This window comes from Lathamus discolor, chromosome 4 (assembly GCF_037157495.1).
Source record: "Lathamus discolor isolate bLatDis1 chromosome 4, bLatDis1.hap1, whole genome shotgun sequence".
Taxonomy (NCBI): domain Eukaryota; kingdom Metazoa; phylum Chordata; class Aves; order Psittaciformes; family Psittacidae; genus Lathamus; species Lathamus discolor.
Window position 1 is genome coordinate 52,757,428 of NC_088887.1, and position 26,774 is coordinate 52,784,201.

General features: G+C 43.4%; 1 protein-coding gene across 3 annotated transcripts in view; it reads right to left on the bottom strand.

Moving 5' to 3' along the window:
* The window catches only part of TBL1X (transducin beta like 1 X-linked), a 196,343-nt gene extending 187,478 nt beyond the window's left edge, over positions 1–8,865 (bottom strand). For 2 of the 3 annotated variants that reach the window (XM_065677477.1, XM_065677473.1), the window contains exon 1: positions 8,456–8,865. The gene's annotated coding sequence lies outside the window, so the exon portion shown is untranslated. Of the gene's footprint in view, positions 1–6,257; positions 6,466–8,455 lie in introns of all 3 variants that reach the window. The other variant, XM_065677474.1, reaches the window with a different exon arrangement.
* Positions 8,866–26,774: the final 17,909 nt, after the last annotated feature.

The window sequence follows — 26,774 nt, forward strand, 5'->3', positions numbered from 1 at the left end:
TGCTATCCTAATTTATAATTTGATAGAAAATGGAATTAGACTTGAATAAACAGAATTTTATAGTCACGCTTTTTAATGAACTAGCAACAAAATAAATTGAGAAAGCGCTTCGGCCTTTAAAATTCTTCAAAACTAGTCATTAATAAAATCTTCATAGTAGTTCTGTAGGATGGTATGCAGATAAATCATTTACATTTCACTATAAGCAGAACATAAATGATTTATCTGGCTGTGGAAAGGAGTGCCCTATCAACTGTCTTGTAAACATGCTAAGGAACAGATTTTTTCTTTTAATAGATATATATTCAAAAATTCAAAGGAAAACTGTTTTACTTCAAAATAATCTTATGGCAATACAAATATAGGAACAAATCACTACAAAAGTATTGACTGTAATTATCTGAACACTTTTTAAATATGTACAGGATACAGGTCACAAAATTTTTGGTAAGACGTATTTAAATCTCTTTCACACTGGACTCCATATACACAAACACCTGCTATGCACAATAGACCTTATTTACAAAGCCACCATTCACCAAGTATGATCAAATTGACAATGTATAATTGCATTTAACATGTTGCCATTAGAGAACACAGAACCCTTCCATGTTTCAAGTGTATTTTTTAAACCAAAATATATGCTGCTGATAATGTAAAAGATACAATGAAGAATTTCTTGTTGACCTAAAGCAAAATTTAAAATACAACATTTACTCCAGCAGTGAGCACATACGCACACAAACATAAAAAACATTAGAAAAAAAACAGACACAAAACACCACTAACATATTAGGAAATACCCACATACCACATACACTACCATCATAACACTGAAGAAATGCACAGGAATAAGTGTTCTGAAAGCATGTCATTTTAGCCAGGACAAAAAAAATACAGTTCAGAAAATTCCTAAAAAAAAATTCATTGGCTACTTCATGGTCTGCAGGATAGAACTTCTGAGATAACCTACACCCACTCTTCTTCCTCCTCCTTGTAAACTACCCATCAGGAACAGCTGATTTCTGGTTTTTTCCTAACCTCTACCCAACAGTACCAGACTAGGTAGTAAAAACATGATGGTGGTCCCCCAGAAAAGTTGATTTCATTCATCAGCAGCAAAAGTAACCATTATGGTAATGCGTTAGTAAATTTGTGCTATGTATAATAAATAGGTTCTTTCCTTCCACTCTAGTATCATATTTAGGGCCATCCTTTCAACTTATGTCTTTTTCCAAGCACATAAAATCCTGAGAGAAAGAAGCTGGATCAATTTTTATGATACACCGTCATGCACTAGTTTTAAACTAATTGGCTCATTTAAATTAACTGGTTATGTAAGATACTTATGAATACAAGCACAAGTATCAGAGCCAAGCGTTTGGGGTTTTTAAATATCAAACCAGATTCCTACAAATACAACTTATTAACAATGCTAATTTATAAGACCATCAACACAAAAAGTAGTAAACAGTCAAAATGAAGAAACCTTGAGCAGCTTTCACACAATGACACAAAATCTGCCTTGTGAACACCATAAATGCTATTAAAAATATACATGCTCCTGTTCTTTACTTTCATTTTTGAGAACTTGGATAGGAAGCAAGAAGTGTTCCTCATTAGAATAATCCTCAAGCCTGCCTTTTGTCTGTGCCTTCCAGATTACATTATTTTAAAGTCAATAAATTAAAAAGTAAACTATATTAACTACATAGAACTACAAGAGCTCTTACATTAAAAGGATAAACCTCAATCAGAAAAGTAAAAAAAACTAGCAGTCAAAGTTAAGCTACAGTGAAAGAGAGCTGAGCACATACAACTGGAAGCACTAACAATAGCTCCTGAAAAAAAAAACAGAAAAGATTTGGTATCTTTCAATCAATTCTGTAACCAAATGTATTCCTAGAAGTCCAACTCATGCATGCATGTAAATGGCCATGAGAAGAGTTAAGTTTGTTTTGCGACTGTAAAAAGCACCAGATAGATAACGTTGGAAACTAATCCCCCACAATACGAACAGGCACTGTGCTTGGATTCTCTGTCTTACCCTGTCAGCAAAGCTCAACCCTCTCTGTGGAGAATGCTAGGGAAGGGGTAATTTTGCCTCAATCTCTCTGTTGAGATCAGGGTTGAGATTTTACCTCTAACAGCCACCAAAAACCAAACAGAATAAAATAAGAAAGAAGGAAAAAAAAAAAAAAAAAAAAAAAGGAGGGAAAAAAATTGAAGATATTACAACTCTGAAGTTTGAATGCATCCCTCAGCTACAAATGGTACCCCAGCTGTCACCTCCTGCTCAGCCAGATGCATAGTATCCACTCCTGACTCCACTCCTGACTTTGCCCCGTTTCAGCAAGCACATAATTAAAGCGTGCTGCACCTCACCTTCTCCCAAAACTTGACATCCGGCCTGGCCCAGTCCTACATCCATTTCACTGGCTCTGCACCACCTCAGGTGTTGCTGACTAGAACCTGAAGCCTGAGCATACCCCAGTTCAGGGTTTCAGAGCCTATCCACTGCATCCTGATCCATTCTCCAACCTCAGGGCGACTCCTTTTATTCCTCCAAAGCGTCCTCATCAGACGACCTTAAGGCTGCCTATGTACATATACATACATGCACATGTACACAGAGAGGGCAATTTGTATAGCTCATTTTAAACAATTGATACTTGTTAAATTAATTGCTGGTCAACAATCCCACCTGAGACTATGTGCTAACAGAAGTCTTAATACTAATGGGTCTCTGGATACACACATACCCTCTGCCAGCAGCAACTAGACTAAACCTACTGGCACAGACAACAAGCAACTCCTAGCTGCTAAATGGCACTCAAGTAATCATATGGTTGTAGCAATTCCAACATGAATTACCAACATACGTGGACTGGGGGGGGGGGGGGAACAAACAAAAATGTATATATCCATATTTTTGCTTCACTTTATGAAAATCTCATGTATATATTAACTGTACACTCAATTCTTTTGGAAGAACATTCTTCCGATGATTTTGCTGTAGGCTACAGGGTTGTGTTGAAATCAGCACAAACTCATCAGTGGATATTTCAAAACACAAAACACAACAACAGCTGTATATATGTTAATCCTAACAGTGCAACAGCTTCCTGTCAGCGGTGCTACTGTAACATGATTATTCTGTTCAGAAATATAAATCATAAATAGTTGGCTTCTCTTTTGAACTACAGAGAATATTCTGCAGAGTTTTCATTTAATGGTAGAGGGTTAATGAAGAGCTGATAGTGCTACACAGCACAGTACAGCAGAAGAAAAAGTTGCATATACAGCGCAGCTTGCTGCCTTCAAAAAGGAGTACAACAAACATATTATTCTGCAGAATGACAAACTGAATCTACCCACCAAAAGAAAATCCCCTTTGTTTTCTTGAACATAATGTCAAAGGATATTTTCTAAGTATTTTGAATGCCTAAGCAAAAAACATGGCTTCTTTGCTCTATCTATAATTCACTGCAGTTATGGGAAAGTTGTGTTTCAATAGGAAAAAATAAAATCACATCTTTCCACCTTATGAAATTATGGTTTTATGTAACAAAACACATTCTAAACCCACTACATAGTAGTAAGAGGTTAAACTGTAACTAAGAATTAGGAGCTTAAATGAAATTTAGGTCAGTAAATGCAATCATGTTTTGAATGGCAGAGTGATGTATAGAGCAACCGTTACATATTAATGGAGAACACTGCTTTTTAAAAAGCCTTGTTTCACCCTCCAATGGCAAAGTCAATAAAACTCAGCACTTAATTAGACAGAAGTATTTTGATGAGTATATATATACACAGTTATTACACGTTATTAGTGCTACTCGTCTGTTCATAAACAGGCCACAAGTCGTGTCACCTAAGCATCAAGAAGCACTGTTTTGTCCACGTGTTTAATGCACTGATTAACTTCTCACAGCAAATGAGCAAGATCCAACACCCAAGCCAGACTGCATTTAGGCAATGTGCTTAGCTAAAAACTCAAAATAACTGCTTCTTCTTACTACAGGTGCTATTGTCATGATTCCATACCGCATGGGTACTACAGAATTCTTGGCATAAAATCATGCTGTAACTTCATATAAAATTATACATCTTTACACGCACTCTAATTTAAACAGGACAAGCAGACATGCATTGACTGTCTATGCCACAAATAGAGAAGGTCTATAAATGGGGTTAAACACGGTGATATCCTTTTATTGTGTAAAGTCAACGAGATTATAAGAAAAATTATAAAAATGGAAGCCAAATCATCAGATATGCCTAACTGAAGCCTCTTTTTCCTCCTGAAGGCATACTAGTAACCTAGAGTAAAGAAAGGAACTGGTGGCTGAGATCTAGACAGAGGTTTACAGAGGCAATACACAGACTGCATGCACACCCATACACTCAACAAATGAGGAAATTCAGTATCTGCTTCTAGGGTCCAATATTTTTAAGGCATCAGTATCACTAAAACCAAATACATATAAGCACAAGAAGAGTGATGCAAGATGCCCATGCTCCTTAACCTTTGAAAAGTCATGTACCCATAGTTCATCTTGCTTTCAGTTAAGCTAGCAGAAGAAATTTTGTGTTTCCATGGAATTACTAAACATCAGTAACTGTAATTTATAAATCTCCATCTAGGATAAGATCTCTACACAAGAAGAAAACGGGTAAGAAATTATGACCTTTTCTTATGAGACTGAGCAACCTTCTTTGATTTCCCCCTAGCTTTTACACAGCCCTAACTTTGGAGAACTTCTTGTGTTTGTAAAACAAAACACAGTCATTCTTAAAAGAAATTCCATTATGTTAATGACCAGACTGTCACAAAAAAAGCGGCCTTTTAAGTATTCTCGTCTACCAAAGAAAACCTAAGGCCCATTTTTTACCTTTGGATGTTTGTTTCAGTACCATTAAAATGACAGATTTTGTACTGAGAGGAAGTCTGCTATTCCATGTAGAGCTGTAGTTCCAATGTTTTTGTTTAATTTCAACCAACTTGTCCAAGTAGGCCATTTGGTAGAAACCTATAAATGGCACCCAGGGGGTCTGGGTTCTTGCTGTAAAGAGGTCAACTATTTCCTCCAAACTATAAATAGGCAAGATGAGGGAGGGGAAGAGGGAATGGAGTTTAATTTAGCAGCTGAGAAAGAGTTTACAAAATTACTTCCACCTTAACTCATTCTGAAGATTCTGAAAAAAAAAAAAAAAAAAAAAAAAAAAGAATCTGCCCTCAAGACTTACAAAACCTTGATGGTTTTGTAGGCAGGCTTGTATACGTAATCTGAAGTAACGATAAGAATTAGAAGAGGAATAGTAAAGAGGACCCAGCATACGGATCACACATCACGAACGCAAAGGGACGCCAGCACCCTCTTTGCACAGAGCAGCAATTTATCGACAGCAGCCCTGCCAGGTGTTAACAACTCTCATCTCTCCTACCAGCTGAGGTCATACTGCTGTCCCACAGACAAGGCACTACAATCAGCTGCTGTTCCCCTGAGTCAGTTTTTTTCACCATTTACTCTCCTGACTTCTTGTCTCCCTCACTTACCCCACATTACAACCTTACCAGGGCAAGAGCTGTTGTCCACAATATTCCCAAAATATCCCTGATTTGAAAGGGGACCCCCTTGGCACTACTAAAATATAAACAGCAGTTCACCACCAACTACAGCATGAATTCTAACACTGGACTCCAACAGTAGCCAACATAAAACAGCCAGAGCTAAAGGCACCAAGACATGCACCCACACGCTATCTACAGCAATTACCAGGCTGAAGCCCTGAGATGGGTTTTCCAGCCTCATCTCCACAATGAGCCAAATGCAGCATAGCACTAAATCCTAAGTGTATCACACTGCTGACTTAGCTACCATGAAACAATGTCCCATCTGCAGTGAAGGACATTCTCTACTCCTTCCAAGCTCAGGGACATAGGCCTTTAAAGACAGCTCCTGCCACCAGAGGAGTCTCCGTTCAGGAAGCTCTTCCAGGAGGCACAGGGCAACTAGTTAGGCACACCAAGTGGAGAGCAGGTCTACTTCTGACCCTGTCCTCACAGAAATGGGAAAACACCATCTGCAAACCAACGACAGGACTAAAACTGGGCAAACTGGAGAAGCCGAAGCCTGACAATTCCAGGCACAAATACATCCCCCTTCCCCATGAAGGATTAAATGTATTTTTGCTCCTCCAATACGCTTATTGCAGAGAATACCTGCTACCTCCTGAAAAGAACAACTCACCACACAACACAGCGCAGCAGCATGGCAGAGGACATTGGAGTTATCTTACTTCATTGGGCAGCGAAGGGCAGAGGATGTATTCTGATTAAAACTTATCTGCAAAGGGTTTTGTTTGGTCTTGTGAGATTCGGATAGTCATGCGGCTGCCAGTGTTTACATGAATCTCTATTTTTTAATCCTTTTTGCTTTTCAAATGCATTTCTTCATCCTGGGGGGAAATTAAATCTTGGTTGTTGCTTAGCTCACTGAAGGTGCTAAACTGAGAAGACTACAGCAGTTCTGCTCATATCCCCACCGTGCAGCCCAAGAAAGGTGTAACATATTTTTAACCACCAACAAAAAACAAACCAACAGTGAAACACACCAGGACAATCCCATTCTCTTGCCAACATCTGCTACCACAGAATTAATATATTTACTTCAAAACCTGCCCAGTGACTCTGTATGTGACAGTACGCTAACCATGGGAAAGGAAGAGGCCCAAATCCAGCATTCGCAGTGACATGGTAAGCAAGGTATATTATGTTAAATCTTATATGTGCCACTCCAGCAGTCTCGGTTAAAGGATAGCAAATAAATGGGCTAAGGAAGAAAGATGTGACAACGTATTTGTCACGAGTAAAGACCTTGTATTTATTACCTACAATCAGATTTCCCTCTGGCACAATATACTTATTTTTATACTACTAGCCTAAAATACCAGTCTTGAAATTTTAATTTTACACTCCATTTTATTCAAATAATCGCTTGAGGAGCACCCTTTTCAATGGGGTAGTTCAGTTTTCTGCAACATTATGCTGCAATATTTTCTTTTTCCATGAAACACTCAATGAGCTCCACCAAACAGACCACTTCCCCTCCCCCACCAACACACACACATCTACACTTTAAGACTTGTGCGTCAAGAAAGGAAAAACGCTGTACAAATCCTTGCGGAGAAGAGCAACAGACATGTTAAGACAACATAAAGGAAAGCCTTTATTCAGCCTACACACCGAGTTTGAGAAATTAATATGCAAGCCTAACTTCTAGGGTGTGGCTTTGTGTTTTTTCCCCTTTTTGTGCTGTGCAGGATGTCTCCTCGAGCACCCAACAACATATAATTAAATAGGTCAAGGGTCATTCGCTTTACATCACACCACACCAGTGCCGAGCCGCGCACCGCACCGAAATATCAGACCAACCGCCGAGATTAAACCAGCCCCACAAAATGGGGAACAGGCTCTGCCGGATGACAGCAGCAGCGAGAAAGGTGTCCACCAGCTTCCCGCCCGGCGGGTGGCTGCACCCACCGCCTGCCCCCTCCCCTGCGGAGACCGCACCGACGCTGGCCACGCCGGCCTGGAGTGAGCAAACGGGCGTGCAACCGGTGTGCAACAGGTCTGCAGCCTACAGCGCCCAGTCCCCGTGTGAGTCCCCCCGCCCCGGGGCTCCCCCGGCAGCACCGCCGCCCCTCCGGCAGCCCGCAGCCCCGGGACCCGGGTGGGCAGCAGCACAGTGCACCGGGGGAGGTGGGGGTGCTGGCAGGAGGCGGGGGCCAAGCGGGGGGGGGTGTAACTTGTTTACCTACTTGGAAGTAAACTTCGATGTACGGAGCGACCGGCCCCTCCGCCCGCTGCTGATTCAAGCCCTGGCGATGAATGGGATCCCCTCCCCCACCCGTGCTCTGCAAACTCCACACTTGAGCGTGAATACCTCGCATTTCCCACCCCCACCCCCACCAGTTCTCCTTTTTTTTTTTTTTGTAAGAAAAAATACATTTTTAAAATACTACCTCAGAAGTAGGGACCCGCTCCAGAAACTGCCCCCCCCCGGGGTGGGGGGGTCGGTGTTCTCGGGGGCAGATGAACGCACACCCGCCGCCGAGACGACAGCCCCACACACATCGCCTCAGCCCAACGCTCCCCACCCCCCCCAAAAAAAATAAACCTACAACCAGCACACCCCAAAACGCCCAGGTCCAAAAAACTTCCTCCTAACAGCTGAGCGACCCCCCCCCCGTCCCACCCCAGGCCAGGGCGGGCTGGGGCGGGGGGGGGAAACGGGGCAGCGGGACCCGGCCCCGGGCTGGGCTCCGCTCGGGGGGCTGTCGGGGAAGGACGTTTGTCACCTCAGAGTGAGTAAGAAAGGGGAAAAAAAAGAGAGAGAAGGGGAAAAAAAAGGGTCCCCGGGATGAATAATCCGCCTCGGAAACTCACCTCGCTCAGCGGGCGTTAAAGGCACAGCTCCCGCGGGCGGCGGGGGAAAGCCTCAACTTCTGCGGGCGGCGCTGGCAGAGACTTTCCCCTCACTTGCCGCGCATGGTGCAACTCCTCTTCCCCCGGGGTCCCGGCCAGCCTGCGAGGAGACTGTAAATCCCCCCTCGCCGCCGCCGCCGCCGCACACGCCTCCTCCTCCCCCTCCGCGCGCACAGGCGGCACAAGGAAGTCCCGGAGAGTGGGAAGGGGAAAACGGAAAGTTTTGGGGCGGAATGGCGGGTCGGGAGGTGCTGCCGCTCCGCGCGGCTTTACAGCCGGCGGGCGGGCGCTTGGCTGGATGGGACCGTGCGGGCGCGCGGCGGCGGCGGGAGCGGCGCTGAGGGGAGCCGGCCGCGACCGGGGCCCGCCGCCGCCGCCGCCACCGCCACCACCACCACCAAACACCGCCGCCGCCGGGAGAGGGAGGGAGGCAGAGACACCGGGGGGCGAGCGGGGCCGGGGTGCGGGGCGAGCCTGCCGCGCCCTCCCCAACCGATGTCCCGCACGGGGGTGCCCCGCGCCGCCAACGCCCCTCGTGTGTGTGTGTGTGTATGGAGGGGTGTTGCAGCGCGCAGGTGACCGGTGCCGCTCGCTTCCACGCGTTACTGCCGTTGGTGCCGTGCGTTAACGTGTCCCGCAGCCGCCCCTAACCCCGAGAGAAAGCACGCGCCCACCCCGCAACGCTCGCGGGGGGCGCCTCCGCCCTGCCCCCTCCCCTCCCCTCCCCCCCCCCCCCCCCCCGTTAACCTTGCGTGAGCCCAGCAGCGGAGCCGCCCCTCGCGGCCGGGGACACGCGCTGCCCCCCGCCGCACGTACGGTCCCCCCCGCGCCCCCCCGGTGGTTGGTGCCATCGTTACTATCATCGTTATTATTGTTGCTACCGTCACTACCAACTTCCAGGCTGGGGGGGGGGGGGGGGAGGGGGCGCGTAGCCCGAGCCCTCGCTGGTGAAACAAGCGGAGCACATCGCTATTAGCTCCAGTGGCGTTCCGCTTCGCACACCGGGGCGGGCAGCCTGCGCTGACCCATGCTCCGCTCCACCGGAGCCCGGCGCTGAGGCACACCGGGGCGGCCCTTGAGGGGGGCTCTGCCCCATCGCCGCTCTCCCCCCATCACCGGGGTGCAGGGGGGCGGCGGGCGCGGCCTCCAGGGCCGTGAATCAGCAGAAACAGACATTATTGCTTATGGCCGGAAAGGCAGCACCAGTGGGGCAGAAACGCCGCCGGTCTCGGGCCTCCATGCCGCCCGTGCTGCCCCACTCGTGCCCCAGTCCCGTGTCCCCTCCCCCCCCGGGCGGATGATGCAACGCTCGCCGGGTCCATGTGCTTCCCCTCCCCCTCCGCGGCCGGCGCCGTGCTCCCGTGTTTTTTCCGCCTGGCGGGTCACCCGGCGGCTGATTGATTCTCCTTTCGCCCTGCTCAGTCATTCGGGGTTGGAAAGTAAATAACAAGTTGACATCATTACCGCGCTCCGCAGTGCCCCGCCGCGACAAGCCGCTACCGTGCCGCGACGAGTAGCTGCGCACCCCAAAACCGCCGCCGCGGCGCGAACGCGTCCCTTGGGCCCATCTCGGCTCCCAAAGCCGGTGTGGCGTCCCGTCGGTCACAAGGGGCTACCGAGAGTTTTTGTGACCCCCGGCCTCATGGCTAGTGTTATGGAAATAATGAAATTATCGGTGTTTTTGTGCGTGTCTGCCCCGGTGGGCTCACCCGAGGCCGGGCTGGACCCGGCTTGGAGCAACCTGGTCTAGTGGAAGGTGTCCCTGCCCGTGGCAGGGGGGATGGAGCTAGATCTTTAAGGTCCCTTCCAACCCAAACCATTCTATGATCCTGGTGACAGCAAGCCTCATTTGGCCCCGAAAGTGAGATTTATTATGGCTTTGTTTTGTGTATTCCCAATGACCTTTCCGCTTTCTCCTTTTTCATCTTATTTTGTCATTAAGGGGAATTTCATGCTCATTATACATTTAGCTCAAAGCCTACGTATGTGCTGTCACCCAGTGTTCTTATGGAAAAACATGATATCATCCAAGGCAGCATAACAAAGATCGTTGCTACATACGTTCATGTATGTGTTGAAATGAGAACTCTCAAAATACTGGAAAATGTTACGGCTGATGTGATTCATTTTCAGATTCAGAGCCCAGCAATTGCAGTGCGAGGCCATCAGCACTTCAGCAAGCATCCAAACAAACGTCTCCTGTTTGAAACACGCTCCCATTGGACTGGCTTTTTTTGGGTTTTTTTGTTGGTGGTGTTTTGGTTTTTTTTTTGGTTGGTTTTTTTTTTTTCCAAAAGCAAAACCTACATTAGATTTTTATTACTCAGCAATGTAAACAAACAACAAACCTCTCCAGATGTATGGTGAGATGGCATTCAGTTTCTAGTTCCTGTGCTATTTCATAGAATCACAGAACGGTTTGGGTGGGAAGGGACCTTAAGATCATTCAGTTCCAACCCCCCTGCCACGGGCAGGGACACCTCCTCCTAGAGCAGGTTGCTCCAAGCCCCATCCAGCCTGGCCTTGAACACTGCCAGGGAGGGGGCAGCCACAGCTTCTCTGGGCAGCCTGTGCCCAGAGATGTTATACAGAGGTTATAGAGCCTCGTGGCCCTCCTCCGGACTCACTCCAACAGCTCCTTGTCCTTCTCATGTTGGGAGCCCCAGAGCTGGACACGGTACTCCAGGTGTAGTCTCAGAACAGCAGAGCAGAGCAGGAGAATCACCTCCCTCAACCTGCTGGTCACGTTCCTTTTGATGCAGCCCAGCTTTTGTTTGTCTGTTTAGTTGCTTTTACTGTCTGGTGGGCTTATAAATGAGGCAGCTTCATCACAAAATGGCACTAGGTCAAGCCTTGGGTAGCTTTGGAGGCTTGATTGCCCAGCAAGGAGGCTGGGCCCCCTTCCAGTCCTGCATTCTGCAGGGAGCAGTGAAGCTCTCACACCTCCGTCAGGCCCACTTCTCACTGCTCAGCCCGGCTAAGCCAGCTAAGCACAGTCGGTGGTACCGCAGCAGCACGAGACGGAGGTGTGGGCCACGAGGACATCCCAAGCAGCAGGCTTTGCTGAGGGGGAGGAAGTATTACAAGTCTTCCTTGTAATCAAGCTGCGCGTTCAGTTCTTCACTGCTGAGGAGCTGCCGGGATGCTCTGGCCATGTGCCTACCACAGCAGCCAAACCTCCAGCGCAGAAGCCATGAGGACAGCTTGTCCCAGGTGGCCAGAGCGCAGTGATATGCACTTCTCTGCTGAGCAGGCGGGGAGGCAGGGGTGGATAAGGACAGGCAGGGTGGTGGGGCACTGAAGGTACTATGACAGCAGGGAGATCAAACTGTGCTCTCATACAGACTCAGTGAAGTGACTTCCGCTCTTTATCAACTGGGCACAACTGCTGCCTGTTACCAGCATGGCAAGAAGGACAAGCAGAGGAGCGCAAGTGGAAAGGAAGGGCTGTGGCTGCCTGCCCCTCCTCACTTCCCAAACCGCTTCCTATCGCCAGTCCGAATCACCTGTACCTAGCAGTATCTGAGCAGTGGCAGGCACGGGCTCAGCTACACCAGGAAGCCAGGCAGACTTCAGCTAGCCTCCAGGGAGATAAGGTTAAATATTGATGCAATGCTTGCTGAGAACTTGAAGTCTGTCAAGGAAGGAGCTTTTTTGTCAAGCATTGCTTGGCAAAGGGGAGCAGCACAGAACCCATGAGAAAGACTTGGGTTTTTTTTCACTTAAAATGGGAAAAAAGCCTCCAAAACAACTATAAAGTGGTGGAAGAGTAAAAAAAGAGTGAATCGCTGCTCTGGCCATTACAATAATTTTGGCCTTTGTATAACAGGAGACCCCAAAGCAATCACGTGTAAAAGTACTCACAGGTTTTTAAGAGCCTTGTTTTTTCAGCTTCATAACCTGTGACACAGCAGCGGTGATCAGTGGCAGTGCTGCGGCCCTACAGCTCCAAGCAAAGTGAGCCGGAGCTGTGGTTTCTTACCCGCATTAAAATGGCAACAAAAACCTGGAACAATCAAAGTCAAGGGCTAGCAGGGTTGGCCTACTGGGGAGATAATGAGATCATGAGACAAAATATTTTGCATTTTAAAAGATGAAAGCCATTGTTATTTTGGGTTTTTTTCCTAGTGCTTCATTGCTGTGTATTGTGTTGGTAACTTTTTCTGTTTCCCCACACACACCATGTTTTTCTGTTCTCTGACTATGCACATAAAAGTGAGTTCTCTTGAATAAACGAACCATTCAAAAAGAAATAATTAGTTCTACTTTTACATAGCTGTAGTTAAATAATTCTCCTCCTCAAAAGTCTGATGTATGGATTGGTTATTCCTGTTATGAACCTTAAAAAAATGTGGATCTGCCAATCTGCTAGTTAAGTTTTTAAGAGAATTAATATACAAACTTTTGATACGATGGTGAAAACTGAACTGGTGTTTTAACTTGGATAGATGCCTCAAGACTATTTGGATACAGGTGAAGTATGCAATTCTTACGTTGCAATACTTAGATATTCTATAAACTGAAACGTGACGTGGTAGGCACCATTTCTGCAACACTTAGAAATGTTAAGCATCAAGGCCTAGCTTTTCTGAGTTGTCCTGCCAGATAATTCATGATAGGAAAGACTTTTAGCACATTATTAGTAGTAGTAGTAATAGAAGTAGTAGTATTAGTATTATTGTTATTATTAATTATAGTAGTTATTATTATTTAGCACATCTGTGGTGGCAAGTTTTGCTTTCTCTTCTGTGAGCATCCTTACAGTATTTGATATTTTTCAGATAAATGTTCTCAGAGAGTGAGCAACTGCTCTGCAGCACGAAAAAAAGAGTTTTTCTTTTAGCCACTTGTTAATACCAAGAGTTTCAATTTTAAAGGGCAATTCTGATCGACTAAAATATTTTCAGGAATTGAGACCATCACTGGTATTTTTTTCTCTTCACATATTACTTCACTGGTATCTTTGGACTAGACTGAAAGCCTTTGCTTAATTCACAAGCACTTGTGCAAGCAGATCTCTTGAGTAAAACAAGACTATCAGAAATGAAAAAGCAAAGTAGGAGATCTTGTTTCAAAGGTTTTTGAAGGTAAAACTGTCAAAACTGTTTCGATTTTGCAAAGCAAGCATGGTCTAATCCTTTGTCTATCTTCTCTACCCTTTTTCTTTCCATGGTTTGCTTCATGTGGCTTGCAATATCTGCACTTTCTACTGGTATTTTTTCATCCACCTTTTTGAAATGTGAAGAACTAAATTCCTTGGGCTCTAACAGGAGTTCAGTTTATCTAATATGAATCTAATTGTTACCGATAATAATTTTGATGCTATTACGCTGTTGCAGAGATTGCAAACCAGGATGTACTATTCATAGTTTCTTCCCTATGCCATTATACAATAAATACACATGTGCTGCTGCTCAGGAACACTGTGTATCAGGTAAATGTTATGCCAAGTGTATTTTTGCTTCTTTATGTAAGGTGATAAGACTGTATTTGGCAATTCTTCTAAAGTGCGGTTGGAAAAATCTGAATAAGTTAGAGCAACACTCCTATCTGCTATATGGAAGGTATTGTTTAGTATGTGAAACATGTGTAATTGCTATTACTTAAGGTAAAATAAATCAGAAACTTTGATGTATGTAATCTACACTTCTCTGATCTATTTAGTGGGCTGACACAAAGGGCTGAGCTAGCTATATGGGTCCCTTAGGATCCTCAGATGGAACAGATATTTTTTTTTATGTTACTCTAATTTACTCTTAGAGACAGTTTGGCCTCCTGCCAGTCTGGGATAGAAGTAAGAGGGAGGTGATCATCTCTTTCCTTGTCTTTCCTGATCCGTGCAGTGTTGCATGGCCCCAGCTGTGCAGAATTAACGCCTGGGACAGCTTGTGATTTCATGCCTTTTTTTAACCTATGAAAGATTTCAGAAGAGAAAGTAGTTCTACCTAGAAGCTGTCTGCGGAGAGTGAAACACCTAGAGAATTAACAGCATCAAATTTCCTGCAGAGAAGCCAGACGTATGCAGAGGTTGTGCTATGGACCTGAGAGGTGTCAGCCATGTATCATCTCCCTTAGTTGCTCAGGTATTCTGGAGATATATGAGTCCTGAGGGTTGTGACAGTGCTGTCAGATGTCTCCCCTTGTCCTGTGAGGATAATCTTACCCTCTGAGGCCAGCAGCAGGGGCAGCCCTGCTAGCGTACTTCTTAAAGTGCTTAAAGTGAGATGGGAATCGGCAGCCTGCCCCTCGGGATGCCTCATCTTCCCAAAGAGTTCTTGTTAATACGGATCACAGAAAGAGCCCAGTAGGGGTTTTGTGTCCTGGTTGTGGCTGGGTCAAGAGTTACTTTTCCTAGTAGCTGGTGCAGTGCTGTGTTTTGGCTTTAGTCTGAGAACAACGCTGATAACACACCGATATTTTAGTTGTTGCTAGTTGTTGCCCAGTATATAAGCTGTGGGGGAGTCACCCAAAAGCCCAAATCACTGCTTGGGTCAGACCGGGTATCAGTCAGTGGGTGGTGAGCAATTGTATTGTGCATCACAGTGTGTTTATTGCTTTTTCCCTTTTTTGTTTTATTTTTCTTCCTTCTTTCCCTTATCATTATTATCATTGGCAGTAGTATATTGTACTTTAGTTACTGGACTGTTCTTCTCTCAACCTGTGGGGTTTACATTCTTTTGATTCTCCTCCACATCCCGCCTGGGACCATGGGGGTTTGAGTGAACAGCTGCATGGCTCTGAGTTACCAGCTGGGCTTAAACCACAACACTTTGTCAGGAAAGCGGCAAGGAGAGCCAAGTCCCTCTCATGAGTAGTAGGCACACAGAAGAGCAAGCAAACAAGAGTTTCATGGAACAAGATATGTCTGTGTCTAGATAATCAAGTAGCTTGGCACAGGTGGGTAAGATGAAACAGTGGTTCTAAGGACCAGACATCTGCGTGGCACCAACACCAGCATCCAGGTGTCTAGCCTCAGGCTGGTCCCACAGACTGCCTGACAGTGGCCATCTCAAGTGCCTTGGACATGCTAATGAAGTGCGCCAGCTGGGTTAGTTTCACCCAAAGGTAAAGCAGTTCTAATGCTCAGAAGCCTCTCTGCTCTGTGTACCAAAGCACAGCACAGGAGGAGAGTCAGGAGATCAATTTCAGAAGTGCACTCCTGGTTTAGATTGAGTGATGTAGGTGCAATCTGCGATAGTTCCCTGTTTATGTTGACAGTGCATTGTATAGTATTTACAGTTTGAAAGATTCCCCTTAATTCAGTGCAATTACTCAGGATTTAAAGCATGATTCACTGTTGTAAAATGTAAGACATATGGATTGTTTCCCTTGCCAAATGCAAAAGTTTTGGTTCAAGAGTTCTAAAATGGCTTTTCTTTACACAATCTCTATGGCTACTGAAGCTCACACTGTATGCTGTATCATTTCTAGATGCAAGCTGCCATTTTGGGGAGCAATGAATAGAGGGCTGAAGGATTCTGAAAATGATGCTAAAGCTGGCAGGAAACTAACCTGACTGTGAGGATCACATATGGTGCCATGACCAGAAGAGCTGCTGCGATCACTGGGTACACAGAAAGGGACATGTGAGGAAAGAGAACGGAGGTTATACTCTCTTCCTGCTTGGCAGTGCTGGTGTGACTACTACTAAAGTAGTCCCATTCAATTATCTGCACTTCAAGAAGGATGATGATAAATTAGAGGAATTATAGAGAAGAGTTCTGATAATGATGAAAGAATTGGAAAATGGCTTACTTGTAAAGATACTGATCTGTTTAATTTGTCAGTGAAGTAACTCAACCCTCTGGAAGAGTCAGAGTGTGGGGAAAGAGCTAGCAGAGGACTCTTCAATCTGTCACAGAAACCTAGGGAGATCTACAGCTCAAACTTACAGACAAAGTAGCAGGTTTTTAAGGATGGAAAAATTAACTATTGAAAGGACTGGTGTGACTATTCTTTAACTCGAATCTTAGATCCAGCATGTCTGCTGAGTCTCAAAAGTTAGAAAGAAGTCCTACGGCCCATGTTGTGACCATATATGCTTACAGTAAGCTATCACAGCGCTGCTTTGTAGCCTTAAAATCTTCAAACGCAGCCCTGTGAGAAGTGACATTTTGGAGAAGCAGAAGTATGGCTGCCTAACTATTTATCTATCAGTGTATTTAATACAAATTGCCGGTAAAACTCTTGTTGATATCCTGATGACAGATATTATTTTGACTTCCCAGTTTGCACGCACATTATTTCTACAGGTGTGTCCAAAGTGACTGCCCTATTTTTAGCGGTAATGGCTTTGTATAAAACAAACATTTTTGCATTTGGGAGGTTTGGGTTTTTTTTTCATATTCCAAAAGTTTTCTTGAGGACCTTATCCAAGAAAGACAAGAAACAAAGGAAAGCGCAATATTCAAACCCTTCGCTTTGTCAGCAAGACAATTTATTACAAGGGTGACGAGTCAGACCTGCTTTTTCAGTCCTAATTTCCATGTTTGTAAAGTTTACAGCCTCTGTTCATAGGGTCCAGTGCTCTACACAGACACAAATAAAAATGCATGGGAGAAAGAAGGTAGAGGGAAAAGAAAATCTGCTTATTTTCTATGATTTTATTTTAAACACAGTGCTAGTGTTTTAAAGACAGCATTATAGTATTCAAAATGCAGTTAAAATTAATATTTAAAAATTCAAAGTATACTTCCTAATTCCACAATTTACCCAGCTGTATTTAAAAACTGTGTATTTAAATTAATACATTCAGGCACCAAATCTATTTTTAGTCTTGGTCTTGTTCCCCTTGAAATCAGTAGTTTTGCCACTACTTCAATGGGAGTATAATAAGGCCCTTCATTTTCAATGCTTACAACTACTGGAAAAATAGTGGCTACAATAGGGATAAATGCACCTCTAATAAATAATCTTTTTGTACTATTGCAGTTCCTAAATAACACAGAAAGTAATTGGAAAGACTGAGCAGCAATGGAGAAACAGTTTCAATTAATCAGTACAAATCTCCATTACAACCAAAATGATTCCTTAATTCTTTACTGTCCTTACTCTCAAATCATGTATTCCTACTTCATCTGTCCATGCTAAGTGAAAAGTTCCTGCCTTCCTGCCTGCCTGCCTGCCTGCCTCCTTCTAAGTCACAGCGTAAACCTCATAGCATTAGCTCCCGGGGTTGCCCATGTTTGCTGCAGCCCCACACACCACAGACGCTGTGGTTCCTCCCCTTTTCATTGAATCCTACAGTGCTGATTTTTTCTCACTAATTTCAGCACATCCTTTAATGTTGGTATTAGAAACACAAGTTAGGAAAGGTAGTAGGAATGAGGTAGTTCCTGTATGCCACTTCACCATCTCCCTTCAATATCTTCCCAATGTAACTATGTTTAACTATGCATTTTGAGACTTCCTACATCAGACATGAGAGCTTGGGCTTCAAACTATAGCTTCCTCTGCACTGTGTCATGGGAAATATGTGGCTGGCAATGTTTGCACAAGCTGCAGTTGCTTATGATCCCTGTCTGTAGGCTGCTGGCTTTTTTTTTGTTGTTGAAAAAGAGGAGAAATACTAAGATGACATCATAACAGATTACACTGCTTTGTGTTTTCTGTACAAACTTCTGTTCTTTTAAGACTTTAAAGATTAAATTAAAACTTTTGCATCATGAAAGATGCAAACCTGTGAGTCAGTTTGAAATATTTTGAATTATTTACATAAAATTCCTCATTTTAAAATTATTTCTTTATTTAAAACTATTTCTTTCCTTAGAATTAGAATACTCTCTTTTCTTTTTTCTTTTCTTCTCTTTCTTTTCTTTTCTTTTCTTTTCTTTTCTTTTCTTTTCTTTTCTTTTCTTTTCTTTTCTTTTCTTTTCTTTTCTTTTCTTTTCTTTTCTTTTCTTTTCTTTTCTTTTCTTTCTTTTCTTTTCTTTTCTTTTCTTTTTTTCTTTTCTCTTTTCTTTTCCTTTTTTCTCTTTTCTTTTCTCCTTCTCTTCTCTTCTCTTCTCTTCTCTTCTCTTCTCTTCTCTTCTCTTCTCTTCTCTTCTCTTCTCTTCTCTTCTCTTCTCTTCTCTTCTCTTCTCTTCTCTTCTCTTCTCTTCTCTTCTCTTCTCTTCTCTTCTCTTCTTTCTTCCTACCTTTCCCTTCCCTTCCCTTCCCTTCCCTTCCCTTCCCTTCCCTTCCCTTCCCTTCCCTTCCCTTCCCTTCCCTTCCCTTCCCTTCCCTTCCCTTCCCTTCCCTTCCCTTCCCTTCCCTTCCCTTCCCTTCCCTTCCTTTTCCTTCCCTTCCCTTCCCTTCCCTTCCCTTCCCTTCCCTTCCCTTCCCTTCCCTTCCCTTCCCTTCCCTTCCCTTCCCTTTGTCATGCTAACAAACTTGTCTAAGTTACAATTTCGTCAACCATGAAAGATTGGAGAAAACATCACTCAGATGTGCAAAGTAAGCCCAGAATTTTCATAAATATACCAAAAGTGGAACTGAGAGTACCCTTGGGTATATAATGATTAAACTTACCATGTCTCTTTTTTTTAAAAAAAAAAAAAAAAGAAAAAAATTGAATTGAAAATCATCATCGTGTAAATTTAAAAAAAAAAAGTTATTTTAAAAGTAAGATTAGATGGAAAATCAACATTTTTATAAGCGTTCTAGTGTAACAGTAATTGCAATGTTTTCCATTTCCATATGTTAACAAATCTAGATCAAGCCCTCTGTGATAAGAGGCACTGTCTTTACATATTTGCCATGGCATATTTGTTCATTTATTCACTTGCTTCCATATTAGAACTTGAAGGAGCCTGATACTGAAATTACCCTGAGGCAAAAATGCTTAAACCAATATGCAATATACAGAGGATTTTTTGCAACACTGGGGTACTATGAGGTTAAAAAGATAGCAACTAAAATGGTGACTCATTTCAGCATTAAGCGTTCTCAGAATCAGCTTCAAGATTAGGGGGAGACCGTGCTATCGTTCCGGCTGATTGCTTTGTAACTTTCCAGATAGAGAAAAGACTGTTTTGTTCGGGGTTTTTTTTAAGTCTTATGAACTCTCAGTTCCACAAATCCCAGTCCCTCCAGATGAACTTGGACTTAATTGGGAGTAAGAGCAGCTGCACGATTTTCAGATATCACACGATTTCCGTAACAGTCTACAGTTGCACTCATCAACATTTATATTTACTACTGTAAGAGTAGCCCAGCCAGAAACATTTATCTGCAAGCTAGAGTCATGTGAGCATTTGCAACTGGAGTGTGGTCACTAAATAGAAGATAATTACTTTTCACTCTGTCTTTTGCCCAGTGCCAGCAGAAGCTAGCCAGGCTGACTGCCATAAGGGTGAGCTTCCATGGAAGCTTCCCGATTGCTTGCAGAGGCACAGGTTGCCCATGTTTTTCATAGGGTGTATGTTAGCTTTGGTTGTTATTTTCTTTTACTAAGTCTACAAACTGCTGTAAACCAGCAAAGCAATCGTCTCATTTATCAACCAAAAAATACTGTGAAATTACTTATTTTACAGCATTATTTGAGGGCTCACAACCATAAATGCATATTTATGTATATATATTTGCATACATCACAAGATACACAAACCGTGCTTCGTTTAAAAACCCACACTTTGGACCCATCAGCTAAGCCTCTGCCTCACAAAGAGTCCAGCTGAAGTCAATGGGACCAACATGCCAACAGTCCTTTACTGCATCCTATCGGTTCAAAGAGAAGGCTTTGTTATTCCAGTTGCTTCTGTTGTGTAGTGTTATACTAGGACCCTTACTAACATCCATCCAGTTATGGCCACATGCTCTTTACTTCTCAAGAGTCATCACAGCTTGAAGCTTGGGATTAATCTGTGTTCAGTCCCTGATCTACCCAAACCCAGAGACAGAGCAACAATTATTTCTTTATGCTTTTCTTTCTTTCTGAGGGTAGCAAACAAATTTTAGCTTGAGATTTCTTTTTATCTCAGAAGATGCTGTAGTAACAGAATTGTAGAGAAGCAATTCCCCCTTTTATTTCTAAAACTAAAAAAAAAATAATAAAAAAATCACAGCTTACTTCTTTACTTAAAAAACCCAGCATCTTACTAAAACAAACTTGAAATATAGCTACACACTCCAGTCTGTACATTAGCATTGTTGATCATACCATTTGTTGCTGAACCCAGAGAAGACCATGGAGGGGATGGTGTCATGTGTGTGCAGAGATGACAACACACATTTATTTGCCTGAGAGGAAGGTGGGTTGCCACAAGGATCCTCTCATGGAGGATCAAATGGTAGAATGAACCCTCCAGCTTGGTGCTGCAGTGAGTAAGGACAACAGGGCAAGTTTCCTGAAGGCCTGGGTCAGTGGTGTGGAAAGTTGTGCCGCCACCCATGCCCCGCTCTGTCGGTCAGGTTAAGGTCCCATGCAGGTACTAGTGAACAGGAATTGCAGCCTTGTTCATGCAACAGTAATACATGACTCCCAGATCAAATACTACCCTACTCATCCCTCAAAGGCATGCTGAAGCAAAGATAAACAAGGGGCTTGCCTATACTGGAATGGCTACAGGTTTAGTTTTATTATTAAATATAATTTTAAGTGAAATTTCCACTGTGTAGAGGTAGTTGCAGCAGTATGTCTTTCCCTCAACAAGAGAGCAAAATAAACTATATTAAGTAAGGAACAATGATTTATGATGGCATAAAAATATATAAAAATTATCACATTCCTAATGAATGTAATTAAAGCAGTATATTTTTTCTAATGTGGATCAATCTGAAGTGACTGCTTAGAGGCAGCAAAGAGAACAGGTACCCAAATGGTGTCCCAGGCCCTCTTCTCCAGCTACTGGAAAATTCCCCCTCCCTTTTCCTCTGCATCAGAAATGTTTCAAAATGCAGGGAGGGTGTCCAGAAGTAGCGCAGTGCAGAAGAGCTCGATTAAAGCCAATGGAGTTATTTCCATTTACAACAGCCAAGGGGCTTGCCCCTGATTTCTTTCTGCAAAGCAGATTTCAGGTATTTATTAGGAAGTAGTGGGCTGGTTGCAGGCTTGATGTACTGCCTAGGAATGGTCCCAGAGTACAAAAGAACGACCAAGACAGAAAAGGACATCTTGTAGGTGATACCTAATTTGTTTTTTCCCCCTCTAAACTGAATTCTGCAAAGTTTTTTTTTTTTGCAGTGAATGTAAGCATCTCACTGCCATGATTGTATCTTTCCCGAAATGGGTTGCTAAAACTCCAGAAATGCTGTCGAGAAAAATATAGGCACGTAGAATGCTTGCAATTATCTCTAAAAATTAGTACCCCTTTAAAGAGAGTATATTTACATGACCCATCAACAGATCAGCTAAGTACTTTCAGTAGGCTTTACTTGTATCTGGCAGAACAATTTCCTTGCCAAATACACCAATGAGTAGGAGAGATTGCAGCTAACAAAGTAAATTGGAAATAAATGGTTTAGGATTTTTTTTTCCCTGTACTTTGTGTAGGATTTGGAAATGAAAAATGATCAATGATCTTCAATTCCAAGTTCAAAAAGACCTCACCTTACTCACAGCAGCTGCCTTTCTGTTTTAAACCACAAGCCTCTACAACTGTGAAAGAGCATGAGCTCAAAAAGAACACCAATGTAAAATGCAGGGGGTTCTATAGACATTCCCCTGGCTTCTGAAAGTTTAAGGGTGGAGTTCTGGCTTTATTAAAATTCATGGTAAAATTACTGCAGGCATAGCAATGCACTTTCAGTGTTAACGGTGTTTTGGTTTTTGTTTGGTTGGTTGGTGGGGTTTTCTTTAATTAATGAAAGTTGGCATATTAGGGAATGTACGAGATTTCCTTCCACCAAAAACATCAATAGACAAAACAAAAAAAGCTTAGGAGATGAAAGTAAAGCTAGAACTGCCTGAGTGTATGTCATTAGAAGTGAGCACTTGTTTTTCATGTCATGGTGGCCAACGTCACTGTTAAAGTAAAATGTGACATGTGGGCAAACTTTGCCAATGAGGTATTTAAAAGTATTTTCATTTGTATATATATTGTTTGGTTTGTTTGCATTTATGGTTTAGGATTCCTCCCCTTCCTCTCCCCCCCAGTTAGGAACTGTAAGCTCAGTAGGACCAGACTCTTTGGTTTCCTTTGTGAGAAGGATGTACAGTTCCTGAATAATTTATATTGTGTTTATAAGATCATTCATAAGTGCTGGTGCTTTTCACTCCCCCCAAATCTGAATGCTTTCCATATCAATAATGCATTCATCCTCCTGATCCTCTGTGAAATAAGGTGAGGGTTTTATTTTACAGAGTAAGTGGCAAATGCATAAAGCAGTAGGTTTTTTGACCATAGTTAATACAATCTTGGGCAGGACATTTTGATGGTGAATCATTAAGTTTAAAGCAGGGTACATGTGGTGTGAATCTGTAAGCAGTTACTGTGGATGCAGATGGCATGAATGACCATTTGGGAACAAGTCAGAAAAGTATAGACTCAGCTCACTCATGTGAATGAGCTCTTTTATACATCAGCAAAGGTTATTTGGATTTTAGTGGCACTTCCTATCTGCCTGCATGTGAAACAGGCAAAGAAATTGAGCTGGTATGGGATGAATTGGGTATGACGGGGGTGATGGCCAATATGCTGGCAGGCAGAGCTGCTGCTCAGGGCACCTAGGCAGGCCGCAACAATGTGAAGTTCAAGGGAGGCAACAGCACAGCCCTGTCCCAGGGCTCGATTAAGCCACTGCAGCAGAAACCAGGGCAGGACAAAGTCGAGGGCAGGCAGGAGCAGACCCACAGAGGTGCCCATGGGTCTGGAGCCCACCACCTTCAAGGAGAGGATGGTGGCATGGCAGTAGCTTGGCCTGCAGACGGGGACACCCTGTCACTCCTGCAAATACCCACTGGGAGAGGAGGGAGAAAGTAGCATCTCAGCTTTGCATTTGGCCCCCGTGTTGGGCAGAGGCTGGGATAGATGATGCCCTTTCCACCCAAATTTGTGTGAGTCTGTGATTCCAAGCCCACAGGCTGACCATGCGGGAGCACAGGGAATGGGGGTGTTAAAACAGGATATCCTCAGGAGCCTAACTTCTGAGACTCCTAAGTGATGGGAAACTGTTTTACTTCACCCTAAGAGTCTGCTGAAAGGCAAAACCATCCTACACATGCCATAGGGGAAGGCAGGAGTTCAACAATTCTAACAACAATAAAAAAGAATGTTTGTTTAGAAATCTGAGCATGATTTTAAGGACCTAATTTTAATCAGCCAGGTTTGAAAATGATGGTCAAATTATAAATAGAGCTGAGAGGCATGGTGTACAAAAACACGCTTGTATTCGCAGTATAAATTTTATATAAATGGGGGGGGGGGGGGAAGCCTGAAATGTTTCAGGCTCAAATTCCAGCTGCTCTGTCAATGTGAAACCTGTTCTTTCCCTTGTTACTTTTCATTCCTGTGCCTGTGAAACCCGGGTTGAGACTTGCCACCCCTCTCCCACTGCCAACTCCCCCTTCTCAAACATTTACAGCCCTGTAACTGCTCATGTGCTTTGCGTAAGAGATCAAGAGCAGGTTCAGTGTTTCTAACTGCAATCTGCCCCTTCCCATGCTCAAATAGAGTACGAGATCATTAACAGATGGGTTCCTGAAGAGGTATTCGGGTCTAGCACAGCCTCAGCTCTGCACAAATATGTTATTTGGTTAAACTTGTCAGTGTCCCTTTTCCAGCCTGCGCTTCTCTGTGTGCAAACCGCAGCAGCTCAGAACCCCTGGTAGTTTGGAGACAGCTACCACGACTGGCAGTGAGACCCTGGTTTTGCTGTGCAGTTGCTGTTCTGTGCAGCCCTTTGCACCAGCTGAATTTGTAGCCTGCTTGTTACTTCATCAGTCACCGAAGAAACAAGTGTGGAAAATATTTCTTTTTTAATTCTGGATTTTTTTTCACTGAGTTTTATATGCTATCTGTTAAAGGAAATTTATCAGGTGTGATATGAGCTCTGCTGCCTACTTACCCTTTCCTTCCCATCCTCCAGCTTGCCTTTTCCTTCTTATTTCTTTCTGCTCCAGCTAATGTAGCATTTTCTGCTCCTGTGGTCCTCCTAAGGTGCACTGACATTTGCGGATTTACTCCCTAAATTGTACCAGCATGTCCTCACTAAGAATAAAGCACCATGTCCTATTGTTCCTGAAATCACTTGGACTTCTTAGGTTATGCCGTAGGTGTAAGAGTCAGTAGCACTGCCACAGGTGCTCCGGATGCCAGGAGGCTGCTGAGCACTGGGTGCCTTGCGGGGAAGCCCTCAGGGTGCCCTGATGTTGGGCACACAGGGGGTTCAGCTGTGGTGAGCAGCTGGTACAGGACTTCTCACCTCTGGGTGAAAGCTTTGACTGCTGGCACCAGTGGATGTTACTGCTTTGACTTTGATAAGAGCCAGTCTGTGTCTGCATAGGCTGTGGTGAAAATGTAACTCAGCGCGCAGAAAGGTTTTCTTACTTCTGGGAGGTTTTGTACTCCAATAGGTTGCGAAGCACTTGGCCTGGGTTGTAAATCTATTTGTCAGCCCTAAGTAAGGATATTCTGACTGGAAATTCCTGACTTGGGAAAGAGGGAAATGTGCTATACAGCGGGTCATAATAAAACACGGCATCTTTTCCCTGAGGTTTACATCCATTCAGCCACTCTTAAGGGTACAATTACAGGCTGGATCACTACTTGCTCTTCCTATCACCATTGTCACCCTTTCCGGCTTTAATTTGCTCATGGTGGGGGGATCAGATCCAGTTTTCCTACCTCTCAAACATATGGATTCAAGATGTGGGCTGGTCTTGCAGAAGGATATTGCATTTTTTACTTTACTGAATCAAAGCTATTGTGCTGGATTTAAAAAAAATGAAGGTTATAAAATGGGAGACTGTGTATGGGTGGCAAATCTGGGTGCTGGGTAAATGTGCAGAGCAAGAATATGCTTTTTAAAGAGGCAACAGAGAATTAGAGGCAACTATTTCAGTTTAAATAAAAGTATATTATGGGACTGTTTATAGGGCCCAAAAGAACTTCCCAAGCATTAACACATGCAGTATGAGACGCAGAGGTGGTAGAATCTATATAGAGGTGAATAGACATGTAAAACCAGAATAACTTGTTAGCATTTCCATTGTTGCTGCCTTGAGGCTATGGCAACTATTTCACCCACCTTGGAGAAATTCAGTCAGCATTTTTTTTTTTGTGGGGTGGATTAAAAGAGCATTTTTTTAAGGTTGAGGAGCAATGTCAATGATAAATCAAGCTAATCTTATCCTATTCTTTCAGAATAATGAAGGACACATGTGAGAACTCTACAGAAAAAGGTACTGTTACTAATAATGGATTATGAAAGGAGGAGGGGAAGGTCGAGCTTATGTTCTTTTTCCTTTTCTTTAAATATAAAGATCAGATGACATATATATCTTTGGATCTATACATCTGTGTCATGGTAGCAATTCATCTCTTATCACCCTTTCCTTGGCGACTCCTCGGAGTCTCCCAACTTCTGGACAAAGAAGAAGAGGAGAAAATTATGACGGCAGAAAAATCTATGCAAATAAATCCTGAGTAATTAGAGGGAAGGAGAGTTTTATTCACACTGTTTGGTTTTGACTTTTAACTCAATTACGGAAAAACACAGGAGAAAATTTATCTCCCTGTCTTTCTTCAGGGTAGAAAAAGTTCAAAGCGAACATGTGAGGTCTCTGATGACTCCTTGAGCAAAGTTATGAGAGAATTAGCCTTCCTAGTAGCTTAAAGGTGAAAAAACAAGAAAAAAGCCCTTCCTCTTACACATTTTATCATGCATTTCACCTTCTTCATAAATTATTGAGGAACATGAGAAACATGCCAATTACCAGTTTGTCTTTTAAAACATTCTTATCTATTTTTCTTTTTTTTTTTTTTTTAATTTTTTTAACAAATAGAGAATCGGATAGGCGTTCATCCATCTTTTTATTACTTTTTTCCCACATTAGGGAGTGCTATACATTTCCACAAGCCATAACAAATGGTCCCATTTGCTGTGGGATTTGCTGTCAGCTGGGACACAGACTGTGGTATGTCTTTACTACCAAAAAGATGTCTCTTTTAAAGGAGGGGAATCAGTATGCGTTACTATCCTGCTTTAAAAGCCCAGAAGCATCAAATAGTTTTTACTACCATGTACCTTAGTAAGGCCAGCACTGAACTCTACCACAAGAGAGATTTTATCCAAGTATTTTAGGATAAAACCAAGAAAGATTTGCTTCTTACAGGGTTTTACTATAGGGAAGGGGGAAGAA